This window comes from Temnothorax nylanderi, unplaced genomic scaffold (genome assembly GCF_030848795.1).
Source record: "Temnothorax nylanderi isolate EJ_2023f unplaced genomic scaffold, tnyl_v1.0 TNYL_tig0009_pilon, whole genome shotgun sequence".
NCBI classification, from domain to species: domain Eukaryota; kingdom Metazoa; phylum Arthropoda; class Insecta; order Hymenoptera; family Formicidae; genus Temnothorax; species Temnothorax nylanderi.
The window spans coordinates 2,025,901-2,042,594 of NW_027249071.1; the positions used below are offsets into that span (position 1 = coordinate 2,025,901).

General features: G+C 39.8%; 1 protein-coding gene across 7 annotated transcripts in view; it reads right to left on the bottom strand.

Moving 5' to 3' along the window:
- The window catches only part of Dnc (phosphodiesterase dunce), a 296,932-nt gene that overhangs the window by 169,956 nt on the left and 110,282 nt on the right, over positions 1-16,694 (bottom strand). For 2 of the 7 annotated variants that reach the window (XM_071726355.1, XM_071726344.1), the window contains exon 1: positions 9,966-10,842. The exons of 3 other annotated variants lie outside the window; for them this stretch is intronic. The gene's annotated coding sequence lies outside the window, so the exon portion shown is untranslated. Of the gene's footprint in view, positions 1-9,821; positions 10,843-16,694 lie in introns of those variants that run through there. 2 more of the 7 variants (XM_071726349.1, XM_071726341.1) reach the window with 1 other exon arrangement.

Here is a 16,694-nt window from a genome sequence, read left to right on the forward strand (position 1 = left end):
CTCAACTGTAGCGGCTCTTGTTGACCAACTTGCGGGACCGATCGGAGAACAGCCTTTCTCCGTCTCCAGAACTCTTCAACTTCCATCTGCTGCACTCGAGAATCACTTCGTGACTTGTGCTAAAAATCTTTTCAGAAGTAACATCGAAAGAAAAAGAGACAGAGAGAGAGAGAGAGAGAAAGAGCTGCCGCTGAGAGATGATCGAGCCGTCTTGACTGTAGAATAAATAAAATCGAAAAGTCGAATACAACTAATAATATAACGCCGAATCGAAATAACAGTTTACTAAATTTGGATCTTACACTGGGTGCATAAACCCAGCAATACCAAGTTCCGTTTTCCAAGCGTAACAATAGAGAAATTGAGTTATGCGCGGTTAATACCGTGATAAAATTTGAGCTAGATGCATAATAAGTAAGCTATTGATGCGCGTCGAACAAACGGACAATCAATATATTTTCCTCTCACTTCCTTCCTAATCGTTTACATCAACTCGTTGTTACCGCTCTATACGTCATTACACCTCTATTGGCAATTACGTTGTATTGCTAATTAATCCTTTGGGATTAATGTCACATTACGATTGCCACTACCAGAGCTCGCGCAACTCCAACTCAGCGAGTGTTCTAATTACCCGGTTGAAACCATCCAATTTCCGATTATCCTGTTAGTAACTTAACGACAACGCGAATATAGACGCGGAACCGGAAACGCGATATGCGTATATGTGATAACTAACTCGAGTTGAATTTTCCGTTGCAGCGCTACGCAAACATTACGCGCGCGTGGAACATAACATAACGTAAATCTGAAAATATTTGATGTCTTCGTCTTAAATAAAATTACTCTCAGTTATTATTAAGAAACATTTTGAAAATTATCCTGCATCACAGTAGATTTCTTTTTCCGTTTGTATTTTTAAGTCAGACAAAAAATTCGTGACGCAATTGCTCATTCTTAGGAAGGTACCACTGTTTTCTCTCTATCTTTCTTTTCTTTCTTTACAGATTCTTTACAGATACTTTTATTTCTTATCACTAAGTAATCTGATTCCTCAGGCAGCAATTTGACGCAAGTTTGTGCGTCCGTCGTTGTAATGATCGTTGGCGTAACTCTGTAATCCGAGTTGTATTCGCCCACACGCACCTAAATTATACTTCCGTAACAAGCTCGTTTCTCCTAGATGAAGCTGGACATCGGAGGCAATACCAATCTCGACGCAATATCTCATGTAGATTGACTAACGTAACAAATAGATTTTCCACGGGGGATCTAACGGATTAATTGTCGCGGTTTAACGAGCTATAACTCTTCGGGAATCCGCGCTTTCGAAAATTTCAAGACTTTGATTGATGTGCTATCTCGTCTCTCTCTCCGAGAGAACTCGTGAGTCTCGTGAGACGCTATCAACCGCGTTGCGATCGACGATATGGTACAGAATGCATAATGGAACGGACTCGGTCGATGTTCCGTGAAGGATTGTACCGAATACGAAACGAGTTCTGGACAGGTTATCTCTCAGGTACTGGCTTAAAAGTACCGAGCAACGCGAGAGTGTATCTTTAATCTGCCTGCGAGCTTGTTCCACGAGCAACGATGAGAAACGACCGTAAAGCCAGATCGAAAGCAAGCCAGGACGGGCAGTCAGTAACGCCGAAGTTACAGCGGGTAAACAGATTATGAAATAAACCACGATGCAAACGATTGCAAAAGTACGAGAAAGCTAAAACGACATTTAATCCGCGAATAATACGAAATACAAACGAGTAAACCATTTTCTTTAAGTTACGATATAAATCTGTGCTCTTGTGTTGAAAAACTGAGGACGACGCGAGATTGACGAGCGAGTTGAGGTACGCGTTGTGGATTGCAACAATTTTCCCGCTACAGCGGAGCGCGGCGAGTGATTTATTAAGACGCCATCACATCGTATATAATCGTGGTATAAAGAATCCATCTTATCGATATTGAACTTCTCGCCGAGCGGCGCGCTGCAAACTATACACGCAAAAAAGGGGTGTCCCGCAGGAGAAAAAAAAGGGGTTTACAGCCGCATGACGCCCCGTTCCAATTTTTCCGCACGACAAAGCGATTATGTGTTGCGCCGCGTGCCAACGACGGACGCCTGCTAACCGCGCCTTTACATTCTCGTCCTACGGGGCTATCGATCATATCTTTTTTTACCCTCGAAAAAATTGAAGATCGAAATACGTGGGCGCGTACGAGCCGTCGTCGGCATTCCAAGATCGCAAAATAATAACGCGATAGAGAAAGCGTATGATATGCAAGTATGAATCGACGCATCTTTCGTAATTCAGTCGGTATTATTTGATTTCGTAATGGAAACCAATAATTTCTGGACGAATCACTGTGCGCTTATGCGGAAGAGTTTACAAAATCCACTACGCTGTTTATACAGTATACTCGTTTACTCGTTGTTCGGATAAAACGGCGTGGCGTTTGTTTGAACGGAAAACTGCCTCGGATGCCGAACGGATGCCGCGAGAGATTCGTTTTCCAGTAACCGCGATAACTACGCCGCATATCAATTTAGAATTTTGATGTCGCCCAAAATTCGATGCACGGAATGGATTTGAGGCTGAACACGCCCGAATGCGTCCACCACTTCGGCGCAAATTAGCATGATTGATTGCAGTCAACTAGGGAATGTTATTTTGACCGAAAGTACATGCGTCGTGCGTCCAATTTGGACCAAACTGTATGCGATAAAAATGTCTTCTCTTGCATTTAAATCATTGCTAACGAAGTTAATTAATCAAAACTGCCTACAATATTTCGCGAATTTGCTTTTACGAGTGTTGTTACGTACGATTTTCTTCGATTAAAAACGGAAGATGTGTCGTATAAAACATATTGCAAAACGTTATGCGATAGACTTTGTCATGTCAAACCTAACTACGTGTCTCTAAACAAGAAGCATAACGTAGTATTTTAATGTAATCTGTCGTAATCTGAATAATTACGGACAATTCTTAGACTAGCATTTATATTCCAATTATCGAGAAGCAGTGATCGCTTCATCACTGTGATTAAATCAAATTGTTTACGAAACCATCACTACCGAGATATTTCCAGTTACTTAACAACTGTAATTTTATGCACATTACTTCCAATCCTTGTGATGTTTTGCGACAATTTAAAATGTGCGCGAGGATTTATCGCATAAGAAAATCTAACGATCCGTAATGTATATGAATATAGGATAGTTTTTATCAAGGTAAACGAGAAAAAACCGTATAAATACCAGTTACATGCCGTAATTATTCATAATTGTTTGCGTATTTTCCGTAAGAGGTAATGAATATTTCAATATTCTGTAAGACTCATTATAATACAATGTTTTGACGAGCAAACGCGTGTTGCGGTTACTCGTGAACACTCGTGAATAAACATAGTTACATAAACCAGAGCTGTACGAGCTGTCTTTTCATTAAAAAAATTAAAAATAAATTAAAAATATATTTCTATATTATATAAAATAACATAACTTTATATAAAATTAAAAATATCGAATGAGCGGATCGATCTAATCGACTGTGCGTCGAATCTTTAGAGTTTAATTTGCCAAGCGATGCTTTGGCGATATTAATTTCTTCAATAACACTGCTAATAAATTGGCGTAGTAAATTCTTACTACATTTTTTACTATTTTTACTACACCGACGTAAGCTAAAGTGAATACGGCAAATATATTAGAGAATTATTTCGGAGTAAATGTTCCTTCCGAGCAAAACCCGCGATGTACCGCGGAATGGGAGATAAAAATGCATTAAAGAGTGGACACGAGTTCGACCATATTAAAAGGTACATTTTGACAGAAAAGCAATTGTCACAACATTCTTGTTTCGCGCTAAAATACAGAATTTGTCGAAAATGTCGCTTCGTCCATTTCATCAACGACAACACGGAGGTGCACCGCGTGAGAATTATGGAAACGCATAACGATGTACCTTTCTCTCTCTCCTTCCTTCAATAATGCCAGATATTATTTGTATAATGCATCGCTGACATACACACGCACATGCAGAACGCATATACGTTGTCGCGAATTCGTTCAGTCGACTATACTCGTAAATCGCAACGTCCACGACGAGTCATATGTCATTCCGTGTGTTGTATCGGTGAACCGCATGTCACTACAAGCACTTAGCTATCGATCAAGCGGTTATACGATATCACAGAGCTTCGAAACTTTCCAATTTATCCGATGCATTTTTAAAGCTATATGCAATATACATTAATTTTGAAAAATAGGTGCACGGAAAAAAAAGATTAGCTACTATAGCTAAAATAAGTCGTAAAATAGGGATAACTAACATTTTTTGCAGCGAGAACAAAAGGTTTTGCTACTATTGCTAAACTTTAGCTCTCGCTGCAAAAAATATAGCTCTTGCTGCAAAAAAATTAGTTATCCCTATTTTACGACTAAATTTAGCTAAATTTTTTTCCGTGTGAGATATATTATTATGCATTCTATATTATTATTGAAAGATGAGTATTTTCTTGATTAGTTTTCCTTTTTCGATCAAAGCCTTAATCGTTTGGTCGGTAGATTTGTCACTGAAAGCAAAATGAAAACGCTTTTTGTCCTCTCTCGCGGAGCTTTCCTGAAATTCGGAAACGGACTGGAATCACGTACAACTTTTATCGACCATGCTTCACGAGAAAAATCTCTGTCACTTTTCCGCGTCGTAATGATTTCTCCGTTGATCGAAAAAACGGAATTTTTCATAAGAAAGAAAACTCTTTTGCGGAATCGTTGGAAAAACTAATTATCTTCCTCGTAGAAGAAGATTATGCCAGTTTTCGAAGTGCGCAATAGTTAACATTATATTTTACTTGCAATAATTTTCACAAAAACAAAAGCTTAATGATAAATAATGATAAGTACTTTTGTTACTCCTAAAAATTTGCGTATCTACAACAATCAATTTAAAGAAAAAGTTTAGCTGGCTTAAATATTATCTATTATCAAGGTTGTGCAAAATCAAGGAAATGTATTTCAATAACGTAAACCTGAATAAATCTTGTTTACCTAAAGAGATATAACTATTAGCAAATAACCGCACGACAGCTTGATGTAAGATGTATGTGCCAGTACCAGTCTTTAGCATGGAGATTCGAGGTAGAGTGCACGTTTCAAAGCAAGGGATATATATCCAGTTTCTCTCGAAAGGCACGCGATATCAATCTTGTCCCGAAACAAATCCACCAAACTCGCGTTACAGTATAACTTCATCATCGAATTTCAAAGCTAGACCACAAACGCTCAATAGCATACCTGTATAATTATTATGAAGTCGTTATTAGCGCGGGTAGCTGTCACCAAATCGGCGTTAATGCATATAACCGAAAAGTGGAAAACCACATACGAGCTAAAGCAATATTCAAAATCAAACGATACTCTGATATACAATAAAAAAAATTTGTTAAATAATTTTTTTAAATAATTCAATTATATAAGACACAGAACTAAATTCAATGTTTAATGCTTTCGATCGCAGATGTACATGTCGAGTGCGAAAGAGCGACTGAGTGAAAACGTTAAAGCGAATAAGAGGAGGTTATCCATGTGGGTCGCACAAAAAACAATGTAATATGAACCATCCAATAACTCTATGTCATTATTTGCATTAATCCTATTTTTTTGTTCTTTAATGTGTATCATCTTTGAGATGAGCCTTTTGTGAAAATTGAGTTCTGTATCTAAAATTTTTGCATTGTCCCAATCAAAAGAATGGTTTAGCTCTTTTATGTGTTCAGTAATGACAGATAAATGTGGGACTTCTATTGCCCATTTCTACCAATGTAGATTAACTTTAATCTTGGTTTAACTGACTTTCTATCTTTTTCTAACTTTTACAACTAGGAAAAGATGACAGGTAAGTTAAACCAAGATTAAAATTAACCTGCGTTGATAGAAATGGACATATGTGGGACAAACGAAAAACGAGACTCCAAGAATATAAAAATAATATAAAATTGGACCCATTTAAGCACTTTGTCATTACTGAACATATAAAAAAGCTAAACCATTCTTTTGAGTCGGACAATGCAAAAATTTTAGATACAGAACCCAGTTTTCACAAAAGACTCATCTCAGAGATGATACACATTAAAGAACAAAAGAATGGAATTAATGCAAACAACATGACACAGAGTTATTAGATGGTTCATATTACATTGTTATTTATGCGACCCACACGGATAATTTCTTCTGTTCTGTTATTCGCTTTGACGTTTTCTTTCAATCGTTCTTTCGCACTCGACATGTACAGAAGTATACATCTGCGATCGAAACCATTAAACATTGAATTTAGTTTCGACTATGTAAGTGAATAACGAATTACTATTTATAAATAGTATATTATCAACTTTATTGCTCATGTATTATCAACTTTAATAAAAGTTCTTTGACGTTTTCGACGTAAAATAACCGTATCTTGTACTATTTATTTTTTCCATGGAGACATAAATTTTCTATTAAATGTAATTATGTAACGATTGTATTGTACGTCAAAATGCAAGCAGTGATCCGATTATACAAAGTTTCCAGATTGTTCACTCGGGAGAGTTGTGATAATTTCCATCCCTTTCCTCCTCGTTTATAATCATGTTTCATATACGCGTGAATTAATAGCAAAATTAAATTAGCTTCACGCTCCACGGTAAAAACTGAGTTTTGCGATAAATTCACCCTATATAATTCACAAATAAGGTTCATTAACTCAAATATATCATATACAAAATAAAGACTAAATATTTTCTGATCAAGAGCTATCGTTATATACAAATCGGTTTTAAAGTGACATAATATTAATAACTGTAAACCCCTTTAGAATTAAAACAGTAATTATTTACGTTCCTTTGCAGAATAAGCTCAGGCAGCTTTTAATTTCTTTAATGATAAAATAGAGGAGACGACAGAAAGCTTTAAAGAACTCCGCTGTAAACTAGCAAACATCTGGCTTACGACAAAAATAAAATATACACAAGATACTACGTTATACTACGTTATAACAACTGGACAGCTCCAAAAAGTTTTTCTTAACAAAATACGGAAGAGAGAAAGGAAATCCTTGCAAAATTAGTCGACGTTAATTACAACACAGAATTTTCTTCCATTACGTCAATCTTGCATCGATCTTCACATTTGTTTCATTGTGACAGCGGCAAAAGAACGGCGAGATGACGATTATCTCGTTTCATGACGACTAATTATAACTTTCCGAAGCGTCTCCTTTCTTCCGTCAAGAAACTGAATTATCTCCACTGCCATTGGCACGCAAATTCTTGCCCCGTCGTAACACAGAATCCTCGATATTCTTATGGTGATTGGTAGATAGCATTAAAGTTGCATAAACTTTTCCGCGCGTCGTCACGCCACACAATGCCCCTAATACATCTAACGTCTATATAAGTCAGGAAGAAAGTTCCGCGCGCAAAGAATAGACTCGGTGTGCGAAGAATAGCTTAAGGCTTAAGGCATACGCAAACGAAAAAGACTGAGTCAAAATTTATTAAATTAAACAGGGATAATCCGCATTCCGCAGAAAGGAATTAACTCGATGACACTTTTTTTTCTTGAAGTCGTCTCGGTTATTGGAGAGGGAGCCATAAAGGCGAGCGACGAACAAGCTCCAACGAAAATAGAAATCATATCAAAGTTGTGGGTTCAAGTTAACGATAATATCCGCGCATAGTCATTATATAATACGTCCAAACTTTTACACGATAAGTTCAGTATTATGTCCAACCATAATAGTGCTTTCAAAAAATAAGTACCTTTAGTAAAGATAAAGAGTAGTATATTTTTTATGATATAATGAAGATAGCTCATATAAATTATTTGTGAGGGGGGAGAGAGAGAGAGAGAGAGAGAGAGAGAGAGAGAGAGAGAGAGAGAGAGAGAGAGAGAAAAAGAGAACTATAAACGATAATAAGATGTACTTAATGTAACATAATAAATTGATTTTCAATTTGCAAATACTGTGCAATTTTACTAATAACGACTCAGTAAAGCTATCGTATATTCAAGTTGACGTAAATGTTGCGCATAACGCGGTTAACATCACCGATTTCCCACCGCGGAACGGATTTTTACACACAATCTCCGCGTGCAAAGAGATCACGATCCTTCGCGCGCGGAACGGCGTAAATATTTGTTTCCTTCAACTCCTCCGGAGAAGAGATTTCCTCTTTTTCTCGCGGAAAATGCGGTAACACGAAATGGTTGTCATTTTCGTCGGTCGACACGTTTGCCGACACATTGTACGCGGAAAGTAGAAGCAAACCGCTCAACGAAGACAAATAGCCGCGTGGTCGAAGAGAGTAGGGTACGCATTAGCTCATCATGCGACACACTAGTCACATTTGTGTCCGAATAATTCGGATTAACCATCTTTTCTTTCATCGGAACGCGCCTGTCACGCGACTGTCATCGCGAGCGAAGTTACGTCGACAGCTCCGTTAAATTTTCTCCTAATTGCTCCGGACTGCACAGCGCAGAGGAACCCCTCTTCAGCGAGCCAATTGCTCGAGATAATTACACGGAGATAATTACAACGATCAATCCGTTTCTATATCAATTGAAATGTATTTATAGTCGAAGCGTCCTCGCCCGAAGTTACGAATACCTAGCACAGCACGGTGTTACTGCACAATGTTGCGATTCCATCGCTCCGGACGTTCGATGCGCTCTATACAGTGTGTCCCAGACTCACCGCGCGTAGGTGGCTTTCAACGAGAGATTCTTTGATCTTTGGCGCGGACTCGATCTCGAACTTTTTGACCATTTTAAAGCCGAATATTGCGACTTCTCAGTCATAAACGACTGAAAATGCAAAGAGCTCTCCCATTTTTCACTTTACAGAGAGCGGAACTTTTCCGGGAATCGCGCGCAGGCATGCAAAGAGGTAATAAAACGCCGCTCTTTATTTGATTTCGAAAGCAGGACTCACTCGGATTTTTTTTTTGCTACGTGTTTGGACTTTTTATTCGCGGGCGCTACCGCAGCGGCGAACATGGTCACCCGAATCTGCACCCGAAAACCGCGCTTCGTGAAAACGACGTTGATCGATGAAGTGTGAAGGGTTTGGCGACAGTATAAGTATAAAATAAAGGAATTTTATACATGTTCACAGAGAGAAATGTCTTGTCACCGTGTTTTTCAGAAAGAGAATTACGATTAACAGGACTGAATGATCAATACTAATTCTCATTGTCCGCAGAGAAAATCCGAAAAAGTGTATTCGCAACGAGAAAACGTGACGAGAATGGAGTTAACATTTTTCTCTTTCTCTCAAATTATTCAAATAAGATTATGCAAAATCACATAGCCATCAAAATATATAGCTTTCTCAGCTTCGTTAAAAGCATTCTTTAAAATCGCGCACTCTGACCCGTTTATTGTATAATTTTAATCTTATTTCTCGCAAGAGAAATTCGCCAAATTAATTCTGACCAGATACTCCAAATTACTCACTAGACAAATTTGCTTTATACAAGACCAGGGATTTAAATAATTATCATATTACGGTTCGTCTGAAAAGAACGTGAGAACACGTCAACTGTCTCTACACGAGAATTAGTGAATTAATTAGTTTGTTATGCCAATCGTAATTCTAACGTTCAGGCCAAGGCTGAAAGGCTGTTAGAATAATATTCCCAACGTCGATAAACACTTAAAACACTTGCATATATTCGAATGCCTAATCGCACCGTAAATCGCTCTCGAGGAAGAATCACTCCTGGCGAACATCCATAGGGCGACTTTTGACTCGCTCCTTCACGGTACTTACTCGTTCGCTAGAGAGTTCATTCTCCTGGAGAACGTTTCGGAGCGAGAGGATCACTTGGCCTAGCGCAAGCCCACGATCGAAAATGTAAAATGGGACAATGTACTCTAAGGCAATTCACATCCGGCCGTAAAACAGCGGATTTACCGAAACCGTTTTGCAGCGCGATCTCACTCTTTGGGCCTTATAGGTGCGCGATGCGCCGCGACGGCAAGACACGCGCGTAAATAGCACAGGCGAGTGACGCGCTCGCCACACGATGTACTCGGAGTCGAAAAGCCACGGAGTCGTCAGCCGTGAACAGTCGATGTCCTCGATAACGACTCCCGTGGAATCCTCGTTTCGCCGTTGTCCGCCGCTTATCACCACGCCGGAGAACGAACGCCGGAGGATAGCGAAGAAGGTGGAGACGCGAAGGTCGGCTGTCCCGGCGAGTCGGAATTTCGGCGTGGCGCGCCTCACGCATCCACGGCTACGATCGCATGTCGTCACACCGCACCGATCGAGGTGGCATCGACGTTGATGCGTCGCGACGCGATCAGATACGCGCATCGCGCGACGAGCGCGGCCCGTCGTCGTTCCCGGACGATGCACTCGCGTCGTCACGAACAACCTTCGATCACAGGATAACGTCTCCCCGTCGCGCGCGTCTAAACGTCACTCGTGTTTGTCCGTGCTGCGTTGGCTGGTGCCTCCCGGGTGCGCCAAGCCGCGCGATGCGACGCGCACACCAGCCGGCACGAAACGCGACTGACTTTGCGTTCGACTGACGTAGGAACAAGAAGGAGAACAAGAGAGACAGAGAAAGAGAGAGAGAAAGAGAGAGAGAGAGGCAGAGATTAAGAGAGAGAAAGAGAGAGCGAGCACAGAGAGGCGGAGGCGGAGGTGGAGAGTGGCAGACAGAGGGGAAAGGAGATAAAGACAGACCGAGTCAGACAGAGGCGGGAATCGCGCGCGAGCCGATTTGCAACGCACGTACGCACGCACTCATGCACGCACGCACGCACGCACGCACGCGTGCACGCACCACGCTCGCACGCACGCGACAGTGCGCGCTGGCCGTATGACGATGAATGGAGCCCGAGTATACCCGGAGCGTGTACTTGTACAAAGAGCCGCGTGCTAACTTCGGCCGCCTCCGTCGGTGGCGGCAACGCGCGACGTCGACGACAACCGAGCACAAGGTGGTGGCGGCTGACACACGGGCGGGGGGAAGGGATATTACAGGATGGACGCGAAACTACCCGCGCCCTACAGACCCCGAGCTACGGCGCAAGAGCGACGGGGGCGTCCGGTCGACCCGACGCGCGCCGCCGGCACAGCGGAAACGTACGAACACCGACGTTCTCGCTCGAGTTCGGGTTCAAATTTGTTCCTCGGGCGTGAGGGATTCCGAACCGTGACACCGGGGACCACCACCCGGAGAGGGCGGGTTGTGCACTTCCGCCGCGAAAACCTCTCTCGCGTATCCGACGATTCGTCAGACGTACCGTAAGCTAACAGTCTCTCTCTCGGGTTTTCAAACCGACTGTGGTAACGTAAAATTTCATAACGCGGTAATTCTCATCGAGATACTTTTTGACAGCCGCGCCAGACGTTAAACGACAACGTTAACCAACCCGATATTTCTTCCGTTGAAAAAGGAGAATCATCGTTTCTATAAAAAGGGAGATACTCATAGTCGTCGAGAGATAAAAGCTAAAGCGTATCACGGTATTTTCGCTTCTGCAGCACGTAGAGAGAAATCGCCATGAAGAGACGTCGCGATTATGGTTCTATCTCGATGTATTATTCGGTAAACTTTTCTTCGGATTTTCCCGGACGCAGCAATTCGCCTGGAAGGATTCGCGGAATACTAAACTTGCCTCTAAATCTCAGCAGGCGTCAATAAAACTTTTTTCATCAAAGTATATAGATTCGAGTTCTATAATACAATTTGATTCGCAACTGCATTTGACGAACTCGTTATTCTATTCGTATGAACGAATTGATCATATTTGGACATTTTCACAAGTTTTTCCTTCGTGATGTCTTCACTTGTGATATTTAACATGTATTCTAATATCTTATACACAGAAGAAAATTTCATTTCAATCTTTAGTTATATTACGCTCAAGAAATGTAAATTTTCAATTCATTATTAATGATTGATTTCACAATAACGGTAAACTTTAACTAAAGCTTGGCAACTTTTATATAGTAATGAGCGAAATAATTATTTTTTGTATCAAGATCTAATATTAAAGAAATATATGTTGCAGCTGTTTTCGTATTCAGGGCTTTTTCTATTAAACCGGCACATTCAATAAATTTGATAGCTTACGGTAGTTTTTCTGGCCGATCCTCTGCGGGCTGCGTTTCGATATTCACTGCCAGTACTGAAAATCCACAGTTTACGTCACATACACTATAGATTTTGAGTACTGGCAGTGAATATCGAAACGCAGCTGCGGTAATCTCGATAAAGTCACCCAATACAACGTGAGATGCTCAATTGTTGCGCGATCGAGATGCGGATTCGGAACGAGCTTCGGCGTAGGGCCAGCGCACGAACATTGCCGTAGCGTCTTACGCCTTACGTGAGAATCTTGCGTTAACGCGACACGCAAGCCAATCTTACGGCAACGCACGAAGAAAAGCGTAATGTAACGTACGTAACATAAGACTAATTACGTTACGTTCTTCTTTGTGCGTTGTCGTAAGATTGGCTTGCGTGTCGCGTAACGCAATATTCTCACGTAAGGCGTAAGACGCTACGGCAATGTTCGTGCGCTGGCCCTTAGTCAGGCGTTTTTGGAGCTCAATTCTGACGTAATGGATGTATGCACGAAGTTTGCGGCGCGAGCACATCGTCAGCCGCGCTAACTTTCCGATAATTGCGCAACTCGTTCTTCCGGGCGAGGCAAGAACAGAGAAGAAAGAAAAACAGCGGCAGAGTCTCTAGCGGGTGATCTAATACATAATACAGCTCGTTATCCATGCGCGCCGAGCTCGTTAGAGTTTCAAAAGCGACGTCGGCCCGGATTGCAAAATATGATAACGGAGGCGCTCGCCTCGATCGAGGCCCAACGACGTCGCTTTACGGTGCAGACTTTTACGATTACTGTCCACCGATAAGCCTCATGTAGTTCTCGAGGTCGGTGATAGCGCGACATACCTCCGACAACGTATCACGAAACAGTGGCTCTTTTTCCTCAATCACCGTATTAAGATCAACGATTGGGGCTTGTTGAAAAAAGAAAATTTTTCGATGGATCCGCTCTCGATACCCGGCCTTTACGCTCGCCAGGAAATCATGGATAGGAATAACGTTTTCTGTTGAATAAAATCCTACCTTACATTATATACGTGTCTATTCAGAGGCTGCTTTTATGAAATGGACACGTAAATCATAACTTTGCTACAGAAGCTTAAGGAGTTTCAAGATATGTTGGGACGGAACTGGAGAAATTTCCTTTGATATCGCGTAATCATGTCGGACAAATAAATCCTTAATCTTTAAATTACGAGGCGTATTTTGAGTATTCCGCGGAAAGTGTGGCTCGTAATATTTCATCTCTTTCGTAAGTCCGAAGTAAACGTCAGAAACGTATCGGTATAAAATAGAAATATCCATTGTTTAAAAGACGAATCGTTCTCTTTATCAATCAAAATGCTAATAATGAAACCAGACCTTTGTATATCGGAACACCGATAATCCAAAATAAAGGAAAAATTTAATATATGTAATATTGAACTTCGTTTAACTTTAGAAATTGGCTTCAATCCACTTTTCTTTGAAAATTCGAATCACAGTTATATAAAAAGAAATAAAAACCAAATAAAAATAATATTAATAAATAATTAAAAATGCTAGATGATTAAAATAGTAATAATAATAGTATTGATACGATTATAATATACATCATTTTGATCTCATTATATCTCCTCGCTGATTTAATAAAAGAGATAAAATCTAGTCTTGCATTAAAAGAGATTTCTCAAATTGACCGGTCTCACTAAATCCTATAAACCCATATAATCCTTTTGGATTCTATATATTTTGCATACGTCAATGTCGAACAGTGGCACGCGCCTTTGAGCCTGTGATAACCAAAGATGTTTCTCGATCAATTTTTTTCGTAAACGTGCTGACAAACATTCGCTGCCTCCCGTATCAGACAGCACAAGTGGTGACTTATCGGTACTTTTTATATTTACATGTTCGAGCTAAATCTAAATGTATCGTGCACCTGTATCGATGAATATTCCCAGATTACTGAGCGTTCATTGTAATCGTCAGTGGCGCCGTTACAGGCATAATAAATTAAAAGAAATTATTTTAATAAAAATACATTAGTTACAAGATAAAAGATTTACAAAGATAGTCGAAATATAGCATGTAAAAAAATTAAGCATTTAAATAGAATTATAATAAATATTAATACAGATGTGTGTATATATACATATATAACATTGTTCTAAATTATCATATAAATTGAAAATAATTTTATCTATTGGATTTATCAAATCTGCAGATTTATATCCAAGTATTAAATAGCTCTAATTATTAACTATTCTAATTATTATTTTTAAAGTAAAATAATTGCTGTACTCTGAAATGAAAATCCATAATGTGCTAAGAAATTCAATTGTCCATTTCCTTTGAAGTGAAAACAGTATTTTCGTCATATAAAATAATGTTATGGAAGCGCGTCGCGAGAGCTTCAAGAAGTTCAAAGAAATGCAAAAAATTTCCTTTCCTGCCTAATTCAGCGGAAAATCGTCCGCGAGGGTCTCGTTTGGGGGATGCCAAGTGCGCTCCCAGAGGAAACTCGTTTTTCTTCTGATTATTAAAATAACAGAAACCTCAATATCGATTTCGGAATACACAGGAATTCACTTGCGGAGAGTTTAATCATCCAGGATCCATCACGTCGATCCTTGAAGCCTGTCAAATTGCGCGGTATTGTAACGTCAGTGCAACAAAGTACTTTGGTACGGTACTCCGTAACGTTGTTGTTCGTTACAACGAATAGGCGCACGTTACACGACGTGCTAATTAACGCCACGAGTTGAATTGCGTAAGAATACAAATTACGTCTCTCACGTGGCCGCAACTAATTCTACTATATCTCATATTCGTTACAAGAAAAATCCCACCTATTATTTATCTCGTTCGCATAATATTATACAAAATAAATTGCAAATGCATTTGCATATTAAACAGTGATATAAAAAATAAATTCTAGATACCCGTTGAGATAAAAGTACCTTGCATTCTTAAATTTTAATATCGCTACGTATATACGAACGTACATATAAAACATGTAGACTAATTAAAATTTTCTATTTAATCTATTTAATTCTATCTCGAAAAGTTCAACTAGAAATGGAAAAAGAGGATCAACATTCTCATGTTATTGTAAGAAATTATGCGTAGATACAATCTGTGATGATAAATTCGATATTAACCTTCGAGTGTATCGCCTCACGCATGGTGCGCAGCGATTTCAAAGTCTTGTCACGCAATTCCCGCTTAATATGTTTCTATAGCGCAGCATAGATTTATTATAACGATCGAAGCACACATGCATGGATATAATCAATTGCATTACTCAGATCGAACAACAATTGATCAGGTGGTAACTCATATATTCGTCGAATAAGGACACGATCAATTTTTTCCAATTATCTAATTATCGTCTAATTATTAATACATCGCGTAATATTCTATTTTTTTTAGATCAACACGACCGTGCAATACAAAGGTGTGTTTAAAATGATGCGATATTTAAAATTCGTACCTGTTGTTTAAGTTATGGAAATACGATTAAGTCTCCTCTCGTAATTCATGGTAAAACATTATTTATGCATTCAGATCCGCGCGTCCGCGGCCGCGGCCTGTTTTGTTACCCGCGGTTTCACTTCGCGGAGAAGCTACAACGTTACTAACGCTTGTCCGGTAATAATCCCGGAGTCAAGTTACGACACCGATGCCGGAGACGGAATAATTTGTCATATGATGTCAGGCGTGTGCACGCGTACGCACCAAGCGCGGTTTATAACATCTGGCAAGTGTTAAGGTGCGTTTAAACTTGCGCGACCTGCAAAACGAAGGAGTGTGCAATGGTCTAAGTTTGTGTTCCGGCACGAAATAATTCCAAACTGTGCATCGACGTTGTTATTTATTACCTACTTTACAGGATACGATTTAGACGTACTGTGCCGCGTAAATCAAAGTGTTTGCAATTAGTCACATGGAGTCAGATAAAAAAATATGCGAGAACAGCTGCAGCGTAATCTAATAATTTACGACTATCTTTCTAATCCTCTCCCTCTATCTCTCTTCCTCTCATACTTGATATACATATATTACAGAGATACTGTTCTCATTTTTTTCATGCTTCTCGGGATATCCGTGCAATACGGTCGGATCTTAAGAGCCTACACAGTTAAACTCATTTTTTTTTTAAGGGGCAAAGTAATGCGACGAATTGGTGTTTGAGAAAGTTTCTCCAAAACGGCTGCTCTTCATAAGTAAGCGGATACGTGACTTCACTTTTAAATGTATCAGAGTAACATTGCCGTAAATACTGTTTTAGACGTGTTTCCGAAAGAGGATTCCTCAACAAAGTTTAATCTGTTAATGTAGTTAAGTTTTCTTTAATCCTTTCTTGGATGAATTCTATTGACGCTTCCAGCTCACGAAATTTCTAAACGCAAATTCAATCAGTTTACCCAAAACAGCTATTTTCGAGGTACACGGGAGATCTAGCGCGTTAATTTACATTGATTCTCCATTATCGTTCATGTTACATCGAAGACATGACATTAACGCACCTTAGAAACGCATAAATTCTCGACAGACAGACGTGAGTAATCGATACTACTGAT